The sequence below is a fragment of the Pristiophorus japonicus genome, unplaced genomic scaffold, assembly GCF_044704955.1.
Source record: "Pristiophorus japonicus isolate sPriJap1 unplaced genomic scaffold, sPriJap1.hap1 HAP1_SCAFFOLD_189, whole genome shotgun sequence".
NCBI lineage: Eukaryota > Metazoa > Chordata > Chondrichthyes > Pristiophoridae > Pristiophorus > Pristiophorus japonicus.
This window is the reverse complement of record NW_027251579.1, coordinates 962,292-976,046: the sequence shown is the minus strand read 5'-3', so window position 1 is coordinate 976,046 and position 13,755 is coordinate 962,292. Positions and strand designations below refer to the sequence as shown.

The following is a 13,755-nucleotide window of genomic DNA, read 5'->3' as shown; positions in this document are numbered from 1 at the left end:
ATAAATAGGGGAAGGTAGAACAACCGTGGCTAACAAGGGAAATTAGAGATAGTGTTAAATCCAAGGAAGAGGCATGTAAATTGGCGAGAATAACCAGCAAACATGAGGACTGGGTGAAATTCAGAATTCATAAAGAAACAAAGCTTGCACAACAGGCTCGATCTCACCTTCTTGAAGACACAGTGAAATATACTGTAGAGTTTATAACTGTTTGAGAACATAAAATGTCAGTAAAATACCCCGTTCTTTTCTCGACACTGATGGGCTGTGAAAGGGAGACCGGCCGAAGTCCCACATAGCCGCACTGACCCCGAGGCAAGGTGAAATTCTAACAGGTTCAGTCCATAGCAGTGCTATGCTGAAGAGAGATAAGTGTCGCGAATCAAGGAGAGATTTAATAATACTGATGTTGAATGTCGGTTACATCAATCACTCCATGAATTCACTGCTGGGAAATTCAGAGCTTGTAAATTGCCTGTGAACGCTAAACAGAGACACACAGTGAGCCAATGTTCAATATAGGAGGGGCCCAAGCCAAATGAATGCTCGGGATAAGTTATCAGTGGCCATGGCCCAGGCATTCACTGATTCCAGTCTTGCAGACGTTGCTAAGTTTAAAATGCTTAATATTTCCACACTGGCAATGCATTGACAGATGGTCAGCTAGAGTGATATGCCGCAAAAATGTTCATGGAAGGCTAAATTAAGCCATGATTGGCAACATTTACGGTGTCAATCAGCACTTGTTGAGCGAGATCTCCCCATTTGCTGCTGAGTTTGAAACGGAAGGCACTGAAGTGTGGGCTGCATCACGACAACGAATGATGCGCTGCTGATGGTTGGGGCAGCAAGAGTGCAGTGAGCTGTAAATTTGTTCAGGAACAGCCTAGCAATTCAAACGGCCGGAAATACAATGATCCCTGACCGGGTATCGAACCAGGCCGAAGCGGTGAAAGCGCCGAAGCCTAACCACTGGACCACCAGGGAAGCTGCTACACATTTGCTTGCCAACAAGCAGACCAACACAGTCTTTCCTGCTTGCTCCTTTCAAATTCTCACCACATTCGCGCCATTTAAAACTGTTCGTTGCAAATGGCATTTTTTTTGTGGAGAACACCAAAGATATGTCCGCGCATCCACAGCATCACATGCGGGTAGGCATCCACTGAAATCTATTTCCTTCTGTCCTTTTCTCGGGATTTTTCACTCTCGGTGCCGGGTGAACATTTAATTTCGTGTTTTTGTCCTGAACTGCTGCCTTTTGCCCATCTCCAGGCGACAGAACCGTTCTGTCTGTCTGTTCCTACTTTTGAGCATTTACGGGAACAGGCCTCCGGTTCATCCTTTATCAGCAAACGAAGAAACAGAAATAAACAGAAGGATGTGCCTCTCCACCCCGTCGGCAAAGAAGCAATGACTGTTATTCCAAATAATTCCCAACCCTTGGGATTCTGTGTGGATTTGTTTCATTAAAAAGATTTCATTTTCAAAGTGACTAAAAACCGAATAAAAATTATGAAAAACACTGGAAGGGCCCGTACGGGGATCGAACCCGCGACCTTGGCGTTACTAGCACCACGCTCTAACCAACTGAGCTAACCGGCCACAAATTGTGCTAACGTTGCGTGAAAGCTCAGTCTGCGGGGATTGTGTTTCCAACTCACACTGGATGACAGATTTACTGCATAAACATTGAACACATCACATCGCTTAAACATTGTTCACTGTTCATCTACAACACTGCGCAGAGTGTAAATAGAACGTAACAGAAAAAGAGCGCTAAATCTAAAAACAATTCATGTTGAAAATTATTATCACGCAACCGCTGAACAGCCCACTGTCCCGATATAAAATCAGCCACTAGCCTTAGAATGAAGGGAACGCGAAATAACCAAAAATTGCTGAAACACGGGATTGAGCCATGAACCATCTGGATCTTCAGTCAAACGCCTTCCCAACTGAACTATTTCGGTCTGACAGTGAACGAAGCAAAGTTTTCTCACACCGTTTTGAAAGAAAACCTGACCCCGGAAGGAATTGCCCCACCCACTCTGTCCTCGTTTCGGGGCAATGGGTCCCAAACACATCTCAGAGCTCAGGTTGTGTCAATGTAAAATATAATGATACCGAAAATCTTAATGCTCATGTTCCGTTATCACTGCCCACGATCCAGGCAGTGGTCTTGTACACGTTGCTAAGTTCAAAATGTGTATTATTTCGCACTGGCAATGAATTAACTGATATCTGTGCTGTGATCAACTAGGTTACTTAGGGTGATGTCGTGCAAGAACGTAATGGAAGCCTAATTATAATGGTGATTGTTTTCACACTGCAGTTAAATGTTGGCAAACGTACAGTGTCAATCAGCAATTCCAGTTCCATATGTTGATTTAATGTTCTGCTGAAGTGTTCATAAAGAAACAAAGCTTGCACAACAGGCTCGATCTCACCTTCTTGAAGACACAGTGAAATATACTGTAGAGTTTATAACTGTTTGAGAACATAAAATGTCAGTAGAATACCCCGTTCTTTTCTCGACACTGATGGGCTGTGAAAGGGAGACCGGCCGAAGTCCCACATAGCCGCACTGACCCCGAGGCAAGGTGCAATTCTAACAGGTTCAGTCCATAGCAGTGCTATGCTGAAGAGAGATAAGTGTCGCGAATCAAGGAGAGATTTAATAATACTGATGTTGAATGTCGGTTAGATCAATCACTCCATGAATTCACTGCTGGGAAATTCAGAGCTTGTAAATTGCCTGTGAACGCTAAACATAGACACACAGTGAGCCAATGTTCAATATAGGAGGGGCCCAGGCCAAATGAATGCTCGGGATAAGTTATCAGTGGCCATGGCCCAGGCATTCACTGATTCCAGTCTTGCAGACGTTGCTAAGTTTAAAATGCTGAATATTTCCACACTGGCAATGCATTGACAGATGGTAAGCTAGAGTGATGTGCCGCAAAAATGTTCACGGAAGGCTAAAGTAAGCCATGATTGGCAACATTTACGGTGTCAATCAGCACTTGTTGAGCGAGATCTCCCCATTTACTGCTGAGTTTGAAACGGATGGCACTGAAGTGTGTGCTGTATCACGACAACGAATGATGCGCTGCTGATGGTTGGGGCAGCAAGAGTGCAGTGAGCTGTAAATTTGTTCAGGAACAGCCTCGCAATTCAAACGGCCGGAAATACAATGATCCCTGACCGGGAATCGAACCCGGGCCGCTGCGGTGAAAGCGCCGAAGCCTAACCACTGGACCACCAGGAAAGCTGCTACACATTTGCTTGCCAACAAGCAGACCAAGACAGTCTTTCCTGCTTGCTCCTTCCAAATTCTCGCCAGGGAAAACTGTTCGTTGCAAAAGGCATTTTTGTGCAGAACACCAAAGATATGTCCGCGCATCCACAGCATCACGTGCGGGTAGGCATCCACTGAAATCTATTTCATTCTGTCCTTTTCTCGGGATTTTTCACTCTCGGTGCCAGGTGAACATTTCATTTAGTGTTTTTGTCCTGAACTGCTGTCTTTTGCCCATCTCCAGGCGACAGAACCGTTCTGTCTGTCTGTTCCTACTTTTGAGCATTTACGGGAACAGGCCTCCGGTTCATCCTTTATCAGCAAACCAAGAAACAGAAATAAACAGAAAGATGTGCCTCTCGACCCCGTCGGCAAAGAAGCAATGACTGTTATTCCAAATAATTCCCAACCCTTGGGATTCTGTGTGGATTTGTTTCATTATAAAGATTTGATTTTCAACGTGACGAAAAACCGAATAAAAATTATGAAAAACACTGGAATGGCCCGTACGGTGATCGAACCCGCGACCTTGGCGTTATTAGCACCACGCTCTAACCAACTGAGCTAACCGGCCACAAAGTGTGTTAACGTTGCGTGAAAGCTCAGTCTGCGGGGATTGTGTTTCCAACTCACACTGGATGACAGATTTACTGCATAAACATTGAACACATCACATCGCTTAAACATTGTTCACTGTTCATCTACAACACTGCGCAGAGTGTAAATAGAACGTAACAGAAAAAGAGCGCTAAATCTAAAAACAATTCATGTTGAAAATTATTATCACGCAACCGCTGAACAGCCCACTGTCCCGATATAAAATAAGCCACTACCCTTAGAATGAAGGGAACGCGAAATAACCAAAAATTGCTGAAACACGGGATTGAGCCATGAACCATCTGGATCTTCAGTCAAACGCCTTCCCAACTGAACTATTTCGGTCTGACAGTGAACGAAGCAAAGTTTTCTCACACCTTTCTGAAAGAAAACCTGACCCCGGAAGGAATTGCCCCACCCACTCTGTCCTCGTTTCGGGGCAATGGGTCCCAAACACATCTCAGAGCTCAGGTTGTGTCAATGTAAAGTATAATGATACCGAAAATCTTAATGCTCATGTTCCGTTATCACTGCCAACGATCCAGGCAGTGGTCTTGTACACGTTGCTAAGTTCAAATTGTCTATTATTTCGCACTGGCAATGAAGTAACTGATATCTGTGCTGTGATCAACTAGGTTACTTAGGGTGATGTCGTGCAAGAACGTAATGGAAGCCTAATTATAATGGTGATTGTTTTCACACTGCAGTTAAATGTTGGCAAACGTACAGTGTCAATCAGCAATTCTAGTTCCACATGTTGATTTAATGTTCTGCTGAAGTGTTCATAAAGAAACAAAGCTTGCACAACAGGCTCGATCTCACCGTCTTGAAGACACAGTGAAATATATGTCGAGTTTGTAACTGTTTGAGAACATAAAATGTCAGTAAAATACCCCGTTTTTTCTCGACACTGATGGGCTGTGAAAGGGAGACCGGCCGAAGTCCCACATAGCCGCACTGACCCCGAGGCAAGGTGAAATTCTAACAGGTTCAGTCCATAGCAGTGCTATGCTGAAGAGAGATAAGTGTCGCGAATCAAGGAGAGACTTAACAATACTGATGTTGAATGTCGGTTAGATCAATCACTCCATGAATTCACTGCTGGGAAATTCAGAGCTTGTAAATTGCCTGTGAACGCTAAACATAGACACACAGTGAGCCAATGTTCAATATAGGAGGGGCCCAGGCCAAATGAATGCTCGGGATAAGTTATCAGGGGCCGTGGCCCAGGCATTCACTGATTCCAGTCTTGCAGACGTTGCTAAGTTTAAAATGCTGAATATTTCCACACTGGCAATGCATTGACAGATGGTAAGCTAGAGTGATGTGCCGCAAAAATGTTCACGGAAGGCTAAAGTAATCCATGATTGGCAACATTTATGGTGTCAATCAGCACTTGTTGAGCGAGATCTCCCCATTTACTGCTGAGTTTGAAACGGATGGCACTGAAGTGTGGGCTGCATCACGACAACGAATGATGCGCTGCTGATGGTTGGGGCAGCAAGAGTGCAGTGAGCTGCAAATTTGTTCAGGAACAGCCTAGCAATTCAAACGGCCGGAAATACAATGATCCCTGACCGGGAATCGAACCCGGGCCGCAGCGGTGAAAGCGCCGAAGCCTAACCACTGGACCACCAGTGAAGCTGCTACACATTTGCTTGCCAACAAGCAGACCAACACAGTCTTTCCTGCTTGCTCCTTTCAAATTCTCGCCAGGTAAAACAGTTCGTTGCAAATGGCATTTTTTGTGCAGAACACCAAAGATATGTCCGCGCAGCCACAGCATCACGTGCGGGTAGGCATCCACTGAAATCTATTTCATTCTGTCCTTTTCTCGGGATTTTTCACTCTCGGTGCCGGGTGAACATTTCATTTAGTGTTTTTGTCATGAACTGCTTTCTTTTGCCCATCTCCAGGCGACAGAACCGTTCTGTCTGTCTGTTCCTACTTTTGAGCATTTACGGGAACAGGCCTCCGGTTCATCCTTTATCAGCAAACCAAGAAACAGAAATAAACAGAAAGATGTGCCTCTCCACCCCGTCGGCAAAGAAGCAATGACTGTTATTCCAAATAATTCCCAACCCTTGGGATTCTGTGTGGATTTGTTTCATTATAAAGATTTGATTTTCAACGTGACTAAAAACCGAATAAAAATTATGAAAAACACTGGAATGGCCCGTACGGGGATCGAACCCGCGACCTTGGCGTTATTAGCAACACGCTCTAACCAACTGAGCTAACCGGCCACAAAGTGTGTTAACGTTGCGTGAAAGCTCAGTCTGCGGGGATTGTGTTTCCAACTCACACTGGATGACAGATTTACTGCAAAAACATTGAACACATCACATCGCTTAAACATTGTTCACTGTTCATCTACAACACTGCGCAGAGTGTAAATAGAACGTAACAGAAAAAGAGCGCTAAATCTAAAAACAATTCATGTTGAAAATTATTATCACGCAACCGCTGAACAGCCCACTGTCCCGATATAAAATAAGCCACGACCCTTAGAATGAAGGGAACGCGAAATAACCAAAAATTGCTGAAACACGGGATTGAGCCATGAACCATCTGGATCTTCAGTCAAACGCCTTCCCAACTGAACTATTTCGGTCTGACAGTGAACGAAGCAAAGTTTTCTCACACCTTTCTGAAAGAAAACCTGACCCCGGAAGGAATTGCCCCACCCACTCTGTCCTCGTTTCGGGGCAATGGGTCCCAAACACATCTCAGAGCTCAGGTTGTGTCAATGTAAAGTATAATGATACCGAAAATCTTAATGCTCATGTTCCGTTATCACTGCCAACGATCCAGGCAGTGGTCTTGTACACGTTGCTAAGTTCAAATTGTCTATTATTTCGCACTGGCAATGAAGTAACTGATATCTGTGCTGTGATCAACTAGGTTACTTAGGGTGATGTCGTGCAAGAACGTAATGGGAGCCTAATTATAATGGTGATTGTTTTCACACTGCAGTTAAATGTTGGCAAACGTAGAGTGTCAATCAGCAATTCTAGTTCCACATGTTGATTTAATGTTCTGCTGAAGTGTTCATAAAGAAACAAAGCTTGCACAACAGGCTCGATCTCACCGTCTTGAAGACACAGTGAAATATACTGTAGAGTTTATAACTGTTTGAGAACATAAAATGTCAGTAAAATACCCCGTTCTTTTCTCGACACTGATGGGCTGTGAAAGGGAGACCGGTCGAAGTCCCACATAGCCGCACTGACCCCGAGGCAAGGTGAAATTCTAACAGGTTCAGTCCACAGCAGTGCTATGCTGAAGATAGATAAGTGTCGCGAATCAAGGAGAGACTTAACAATACTGATGTTGAATGTTGGTTAGATCAATCACTCCATGAATTCACTGCTGGGAAATTCAGAGCTTGTAAATTGCCTGTGAACGCTAAACATAGACACACAGTGAGCCAATGTTCAATATAGGAGGGGCCCAGGCAAAATGAATGCTCGGGATAAGTTATCAGGGCCGTGGCCCAGGCATTCACTGATTCCAGTCTTGCAGACGTTGCTAAGTTTAAAATGCTGAATATTTCCACACTGGCAATGCATTGACAGATGGTAAGCTGGAGTGATGTGCCGCAAAAATGTTCACGGAAGGCTCAAGTGATCCATGATTGGCAACATTTACGGTGTCAATCAGCACTTGTTGAGCGAGATCTCCCCATTTACTGCTGAGTTTGAAACGGATGGCACTGAATTGTGCACTGCATCACGACAACGAATGATGCGCTGCTGATGGTTGGGGCAGCAAGAGTGCAGTGAGCTGTAAATTTGTTCAGGAACAGCCTAGCAATTCAAACGGCCGGAAATACAATGATCCCTGACCGGGAATCGAACCCGGGCCGCAGCGGTGAAAGCGCCGAAGCCTAACCACTGGACCACCAGTGAAGCTGCTACACATTTGCTTGCCAACAAGCAGACCAACACAGTCTTTCCTGCTTGCTCCTTTCAAATTCTCGCCAGGTAAAACAGTTCGTTGCAAATGACATTTTTTGTGCAGAACACCAAAGATATGTCCGCGCAGCCACAGCATCACGTGCGGGTAGGCATCCACTGAAATCTATTTCATTCTGTCCTTTTCTCGGGATTTTTCACTCTCGGTGCCGGGTGAACATTTCATTTAGTGTTTTTGTCATGAACTGCTTTCTTTTGCCCATCTCCAGGCGACAGAACCGTTCTGTCTGTCTGTTCCTACTTTTGAGCATTTACGGGAACAGGCCTCCGGTTCATCCTTTATCAGCAAACCAAGAAACAGAAATAAACAGAAAGATGTGCCTCTCCACCCCGTCGGCAAAGAAGCAATGACTGTTATTCCAAATAATTCCCAACCCTTGGGATTCTGTGTGGATTTGTTTCATTATAAAGATTTGATTTTCAACGTGACTAAAAACCGAATAAAAATTATGAAAAACACTGGAATGGCCCGTACGGGGATCGAACCCGCGACCTTGGCGTTATTAGCACCACGCTCTAACCAACTGAGCTAACCGGCCACAAAGTGTGTTAACGTTGCGTGAAAGCTCAGTCTGCGGGGATTGTGTTTCCAACTCACACTGGATGACAGATTTACTGCATAAACATTGAACACATCACATCGCTTAAACATTGTTCACTGTTCATCTACAACACTGCGCAGAGTGTAAATAGAACGTAACAGAAAAAGAGCGCTAAATCTAAAAACAATTCATGTTGAAAATTATTATCACGCAACCGCTGAACAGCCCACTGTCCCGATATAAAATAAGCCACGACCCTTAGAATGAAGGGAACGCGAAATAACCAAAAATTGCTGAAACACGGGATTGAGCCATGAACCATCTGGATCTTCAGTCAAACGCCTTCCCAACTGAACTATTTCGGTCTGACAGTGAACGAAGCAAAGTTTTCTCACACCTTTCTGAAAGAAAACCTGACCCCGGAAGGAATTGCCCCACCCACTCTGTCTCCGTTTCGGGGCAATGGGTCCCAAACACATCTCAGAGCTCAGGTTGTGTCAATGTAAATTATAATGATACCGAAAATCTTAATGCTCATGTTCCGTTATCACTGCCCACGATCCAGGCAGTGGTCTTGTACACGTTGCTAAGTTCAAATTGTCTATTATTTCGCACTGGCAATGAATTAACTGATATCTGTGCTGTGATCAACTAGGTTACTTAGGGTGATGTCGTGCAAGAACGTAATGGAAGCCTAATTATAATGGTGATTGTTTTCACACTGCAGTTAAATGTTGGCAAACGTACAGTGTCAATCAGCAATTCTAGTTCCACATGTTGATTTAATGTTCTGCTGAAGTGTTCAAAAGAAACAAAGCTTGCACAACAGGCTCGATCTCACCGTCTTGAAGACACAGTGAAATATATGTAGAGTTTGTAACTGTTTGAGAACATAAAATGTCAGTAAAATACCCCGTTCTTTTCTCGACACTGATGGGCTGTGAAAGGGAGACCGGCCGAAGTCCCACATAGCCGCACTGACCCCGAGGCAAGGTGAAATTCTAACAGGTTCAGTCCATAGCAGTGCTATGCTGAAGAGAGATAAGTGTCGCGAATCAAGGAGAGACTTAACAATACTGATGTTGAATGTCGGTTAGATCAATCACTCCATGAATTCACTGCTGGGAAATTCAGAGCTTGTAAATTGCCTGTGAACGCTAAACATAGACACACAGTGAGCCAATGTTCAATATAGGAGGGGCCCAGGTAAAATGAATGCTCGGGATAAGTTATCAGGGGCCATGGCCCAGGCATTCACTGATTCCAGTCTTGCAGACGTTGCTAAGTTTAAAATGCTGAATATTTCCACACTGGCAATGCATTGACAGATGGTAAGCTAGAGTGATGTGCCGCAAAAATGTTCACGGAAGGCTAAAATAATCCACGATTGGCAACATTTACGGTGTCAATCAGCACTTGTTGAGCGAGATCTCCCCATTTACTGCTGAGTTTGAAACGGATGGCACTGAAGTGTGTGCTGTATCACGACAACGAATGATGCGCTGCTGATGGTTGGGGCAGCAAGAGTGCAGTGAGCTGTAAATTTGTTCAGGAACAGCCTAGCAATTCAAACGGCCGGAAATACAATGATCCCTGACCGGGAATCGAACCCGGGCCGCAGCGGTGAAAGCGCCGAAGCCTAACCACTGGACCACCAGTGAAGCTGGTACACATTTGCTTGCCAACAAGCAGACCAACACAGTCTTTCCTGCTTGCTCCTTTCAAATTCTCGCCAGGTAAAACAGTTCGTTGCAAATGGCATTTTTTGTGCAGAACACCAAAGATATGTCCGCGCATCCACAGCATCACGTACGGGTAGGCATCCACTGAAATCTATTTCATTCTGTCCTTTTCTCGGGATTTTTCACTCTCGGTGCCGGGTGAACATTTCATTTAGTGTTTTTGTCATGAACTGCTTTCTTTTGCCCATCTCCAGGCGACAGAACCGTTCTGTCTGTCTGTTCCTACTTTTGAGCATTTACGGGAACAGGCCTCCGGTTCATCCTTTATCAGCAAACCAAGAAACAGAAATAAACAGAAAGATGTGCCTCTCCACCCCGTCGGCAAAGAAGCAATGACTGTTATTCCAAATAATTCCCAACCCTTGGGATTCTGTGTGGATTTGTTTCATTATAAAGATTTGATTTTCAACGTGACTAAAAACCGAATAAAAATTATGAAAAACACTGGAATGGCCCGTACGGGGATCGAACCCGCGACCTTGGCGTTATTAGCACACGCTCTAACCAACTGAGCTAACCGGCCACAAAGTGTGTTAACGTTGCGTGAAAGCTCAGTCTGCGGGGATTGTGTTTCCAACTCACACTGGATGACAGATTTACTGCATAAACATTGAACACATCACATCGCTTAAACATTGTTCACTGTTCATCTACAACACTGCGCAGAGTGTAAATAGAACGTAACGGAGAAAGAGCGCTGAATCTAAAAACAATTCATGTTGAAAATTATTATCACGCAACCGCTGAACAGCCCACTATCCCGATATAAAATCAGCCACTACCCTTAGAATGAAGGGAACGCGAAATAACCAAAAATTGCTGAAACACGGGATTGAGCCATGAACCATCTGGATCTTCAGTCAAACGCCTTCCCAACTGAACTATTTCGGTCTGACAGTGAACGAAGCAAAGTTTTCTCACACCTTTCTGAAAGAAAACCTGACCCCGGAAGGAATTGCCCCACCCACTCTGTCCTCGTTTCGGGGCAATGGGTCCCAAACACATCTCAGAGCTCAGGTTGTGTCAATGTAAAGTATAATGATACCGAAAATCTTAATGCTCATGTTCCGTTATCACTGCCAACGATCCAGGCAGTGGTCTTGTACACGTTGCTAAGTTCAAATTGTCTATTATTTCGCACTGGCAATGAAGTAACTGATATCTGTGCTGTGATCAACTAGGTTACTTAGGGTGATGTCGTGCAAGAACGTAATGGAAGCCTAATTATAATGGTGATTGTTTTCACACTGCAGTTAAATGTTGGCAAACGTACAGTGTCAATCAGCAATTCTAGTTCCACATGTTGATTTAATGTTCTGCTGAAGTGTTCATAAAGAAACAAAGCTTGCACAACAGGCTCGATCTCACCGTCTTGAAGACACAGTGAAATATACTGTAGAGTTTATAACTGTTTGAGAACATAAAATGTCAGTAAAATACCCCGTTCTTTTCTCGACACTGATGGGCTGTGAACGGGAGACCGGTCGAAGTCCCACATAGCCGCACTGACCCCGAGACAAGGTGAAATTCTAACAGGTTCAGTCCACAGCAGTGCTATGCTGAAGAGAGATAAGTGTCGCGAATCAAGGAGAGACTTAACAATACTGATGTTGAATGTCGGTTAGATCAATCACTCCATGAATTCACTGCTGGGAAATTCAGAGCTTGTAAATTGCCTGTGAACGCTAAACATAGACACACAGTGAGCCAATGTTCAATATAGGAGGGGCCCAGGCAAAATGAATGCTCGGGATAAGTTATCAGGGCCGTGGCCCAGGCATTCACTGATTCCAGTCTTGCAGACGTTGCTAAGTTTAAAATGCTGAATATTTCCACACTGGCAATGCATTGACAGATGGTAAGCTAGAGTGATGTGCCGCAAAAATGTTCACGGAAGGGTAAAGTAATCCATGATTGGCAACATTTACGGTGTCAATCAGCACTTGTTGAGCGAGATCTCCCCATTTACTGCTGAGTTTGAAACGGATGGCACTGAAGTGTGTACTGTATCACGACAACGAATGATGCGCTGCTGATGGTTGGGGCAGCAAGAGTGCAGTGAGCTGTAAATTTGTTCAGGAACAGCCTAGCAATTCAAACGGTCGGAAATACAATGATCCCTGACCAGGAATCGAACCCGGGCCGCAGCGGTGAAAGCGCCGAAGCCTAACCACTGGACCACCAGGGAAGCTGCTACACATTTGCTTGCCAACAAGCAGACCAACACAGTCTTTCCTGCTTGCTCCTTCCAAATTCTCGCCAGGTAAAACAGTTCGTTGCAAATGGCATTTTTTGTGCAGAACACCAAAGATATGTCCGCGCATCCACAGCATCACGTGCGGGTAGGCATCCACTGAAATCTATTTCATTCTGTCCTTTTCTCGGGATTTTTCACTCTCGGTGCCGGGTGAACATTTCATTTAGTGTTTTTGTCATGAACTGCTTTCTTTTGCCCATCTCCAGGCGACAGAACCGTTCTGTCTGTCTGTTCCTACTTTTGAGCATTTACGGGAACAGGCCTCCGGTTCATCCTTTATCAGCAAACCAAGAAACAGAAAGAAACAGAAAGATGTGCCTCTCCACCCCGTCGGCAAAGAAGCAATGACTGTTATTCCAAATAATTCCCAACCCTTGGGATTCTGTGTGGATTTGTTTCATTATAAAGATTTGATTTTCAACGTGACTAAAAAGCGAATAAAAATTATGAAAAACACTGGAATGGCCCGTACGGGGATCGAACCCGCGACCTTGGCGTTATTAGCACCACGCTCTAACCAACTGAGCTAACCGGCCACAAAGTGTGTTAACGTTGCGTGAAAGCTCAGTCTGCGGGGATTGTGTTTCCAACTCACACTGGATGACAGATTTACTGCATAAACATTGAACACATCACATCGCTTAAACATTGTTCACTGTTCATCTACAACACTGCGCAGAGTGTAAATAGAACGTAACAGAAAAAGAGCGCTAAATCTAAAAACAATTCATGTTGAAAATTATTATCACGCAACCGCTGAACAGCCCACTGTCCCGATATAAAATCAGCCACTACCATTAGAATGAAGGGAACGCGAAATAACCAAAAATTGCTGAAAAACGGGATTGAGCCATGAACCATCTGGATCTTCAGTCAAACGCCTTCCCAACTGAACTATTTCGGTCTGACAGTGAACGACGCAAAGTTTTCTCACACCTTTCTGAAAGAAAACCTGACCCCGGAAGGAATTGCCCCACCCTCTCTGTCCCCGTTTCGGGGCAATGGGTCCCAAACACATCTCAGAGCTCAGGTTGTGTCAATGTAAATTATAATGATACCGAAAATCTTAATGCTCATGTTCCGTTATCACTGCCCACGATCCAGGCAGTGGTCTTGTACACGTTGCGAAGTTCAAATTGTCTATTATTTCGCACTGGCAATGAATTAACTGATATCTGTGCTGTGATCAACTAGGTTACTTAGGGTGATGTCGTGCAAGAACGTAATGGAAGCCTAATTATAATGGTGATTGTTTTCACACTGCAGTTAAATGTTGGCAAACGTACAGTGTCAATCAGCAATTCTAGTTCCACATGTTGATTTAATGTTCTGCTGAAGT

The 13,755-nt window shown here is 44.5% G+C and overlaps 6 non-coding genes across 6 annotated transcripts; all 6 read right to left on the bottom strand.

The window, feature by feature from the left end:
• Positions 1-1,531: 1,531 nt before the first annotated feature.
• trnat-agu (transfer RNA threonine (anticodon AGU)) lies at positions 1,532-1,605 on the bottom strand. Its single transcript has one exon. It is a non-coding gene; the product is annotated as a tRNA-Thr (tRNA).
• Positions 1,606-3,801: 2,196 nt separating this feature from the next.
• Positions 3,802-3,875, bottom strand: trnai-aau (transfer RNA isoleucine (anticodon AAU)). The gene has a single exon. It is a non-coding gene; the product is annotated as a tRNA-Ile (tRNA).
• A 2,195-nt stretch (positions 3,876-6,070) lies between these two features.
• trnai-aau (transfer RNA isoleucine (anticodon AAU)) lies at positions 6,071-6,144 on the bottom strand. Its single transcript has one exon. It is a non-coding gene; the product is annotated as a tRNA-Ile (tRNA).
• A 2,196-nt stretch (positions 6,145-8,340) lies between these two features.
• On the bottom strand, positions 8,341-8,414 carry trnai-aau (transfer RNA isoleucine (anticodon AAU)). Its single transcript has one exon. It is a non-coding gene; the product is annotated as a tRNA-Ile (tRNA).
• A 2,195-nt stretch (positions 8,415-10,609) lies between these two features.
• Positions 10,610-10,682, bottom strand: trnai-aau (transfer RNA isoleucine (anticodon AAU)). Its single transcript has one exon. It is a non-coding gene; the product is annotated as a tRNA-Ile (tRNA).
• Positions 10,683-12,878: 2,196 nt separating this feature from the next.
• trnai-aau (transfer RNA isoleucine (anticodon AAU)) lies at positions 12,879-12,952 on the bottom strand. Its single transcript has one exon. It is a non-coding gene; the product is annotated as a tRNA-Ile (tRNA).
• Between the last annotated feature and the right edge of the window lie 803 nt (positions 12,953-13,755).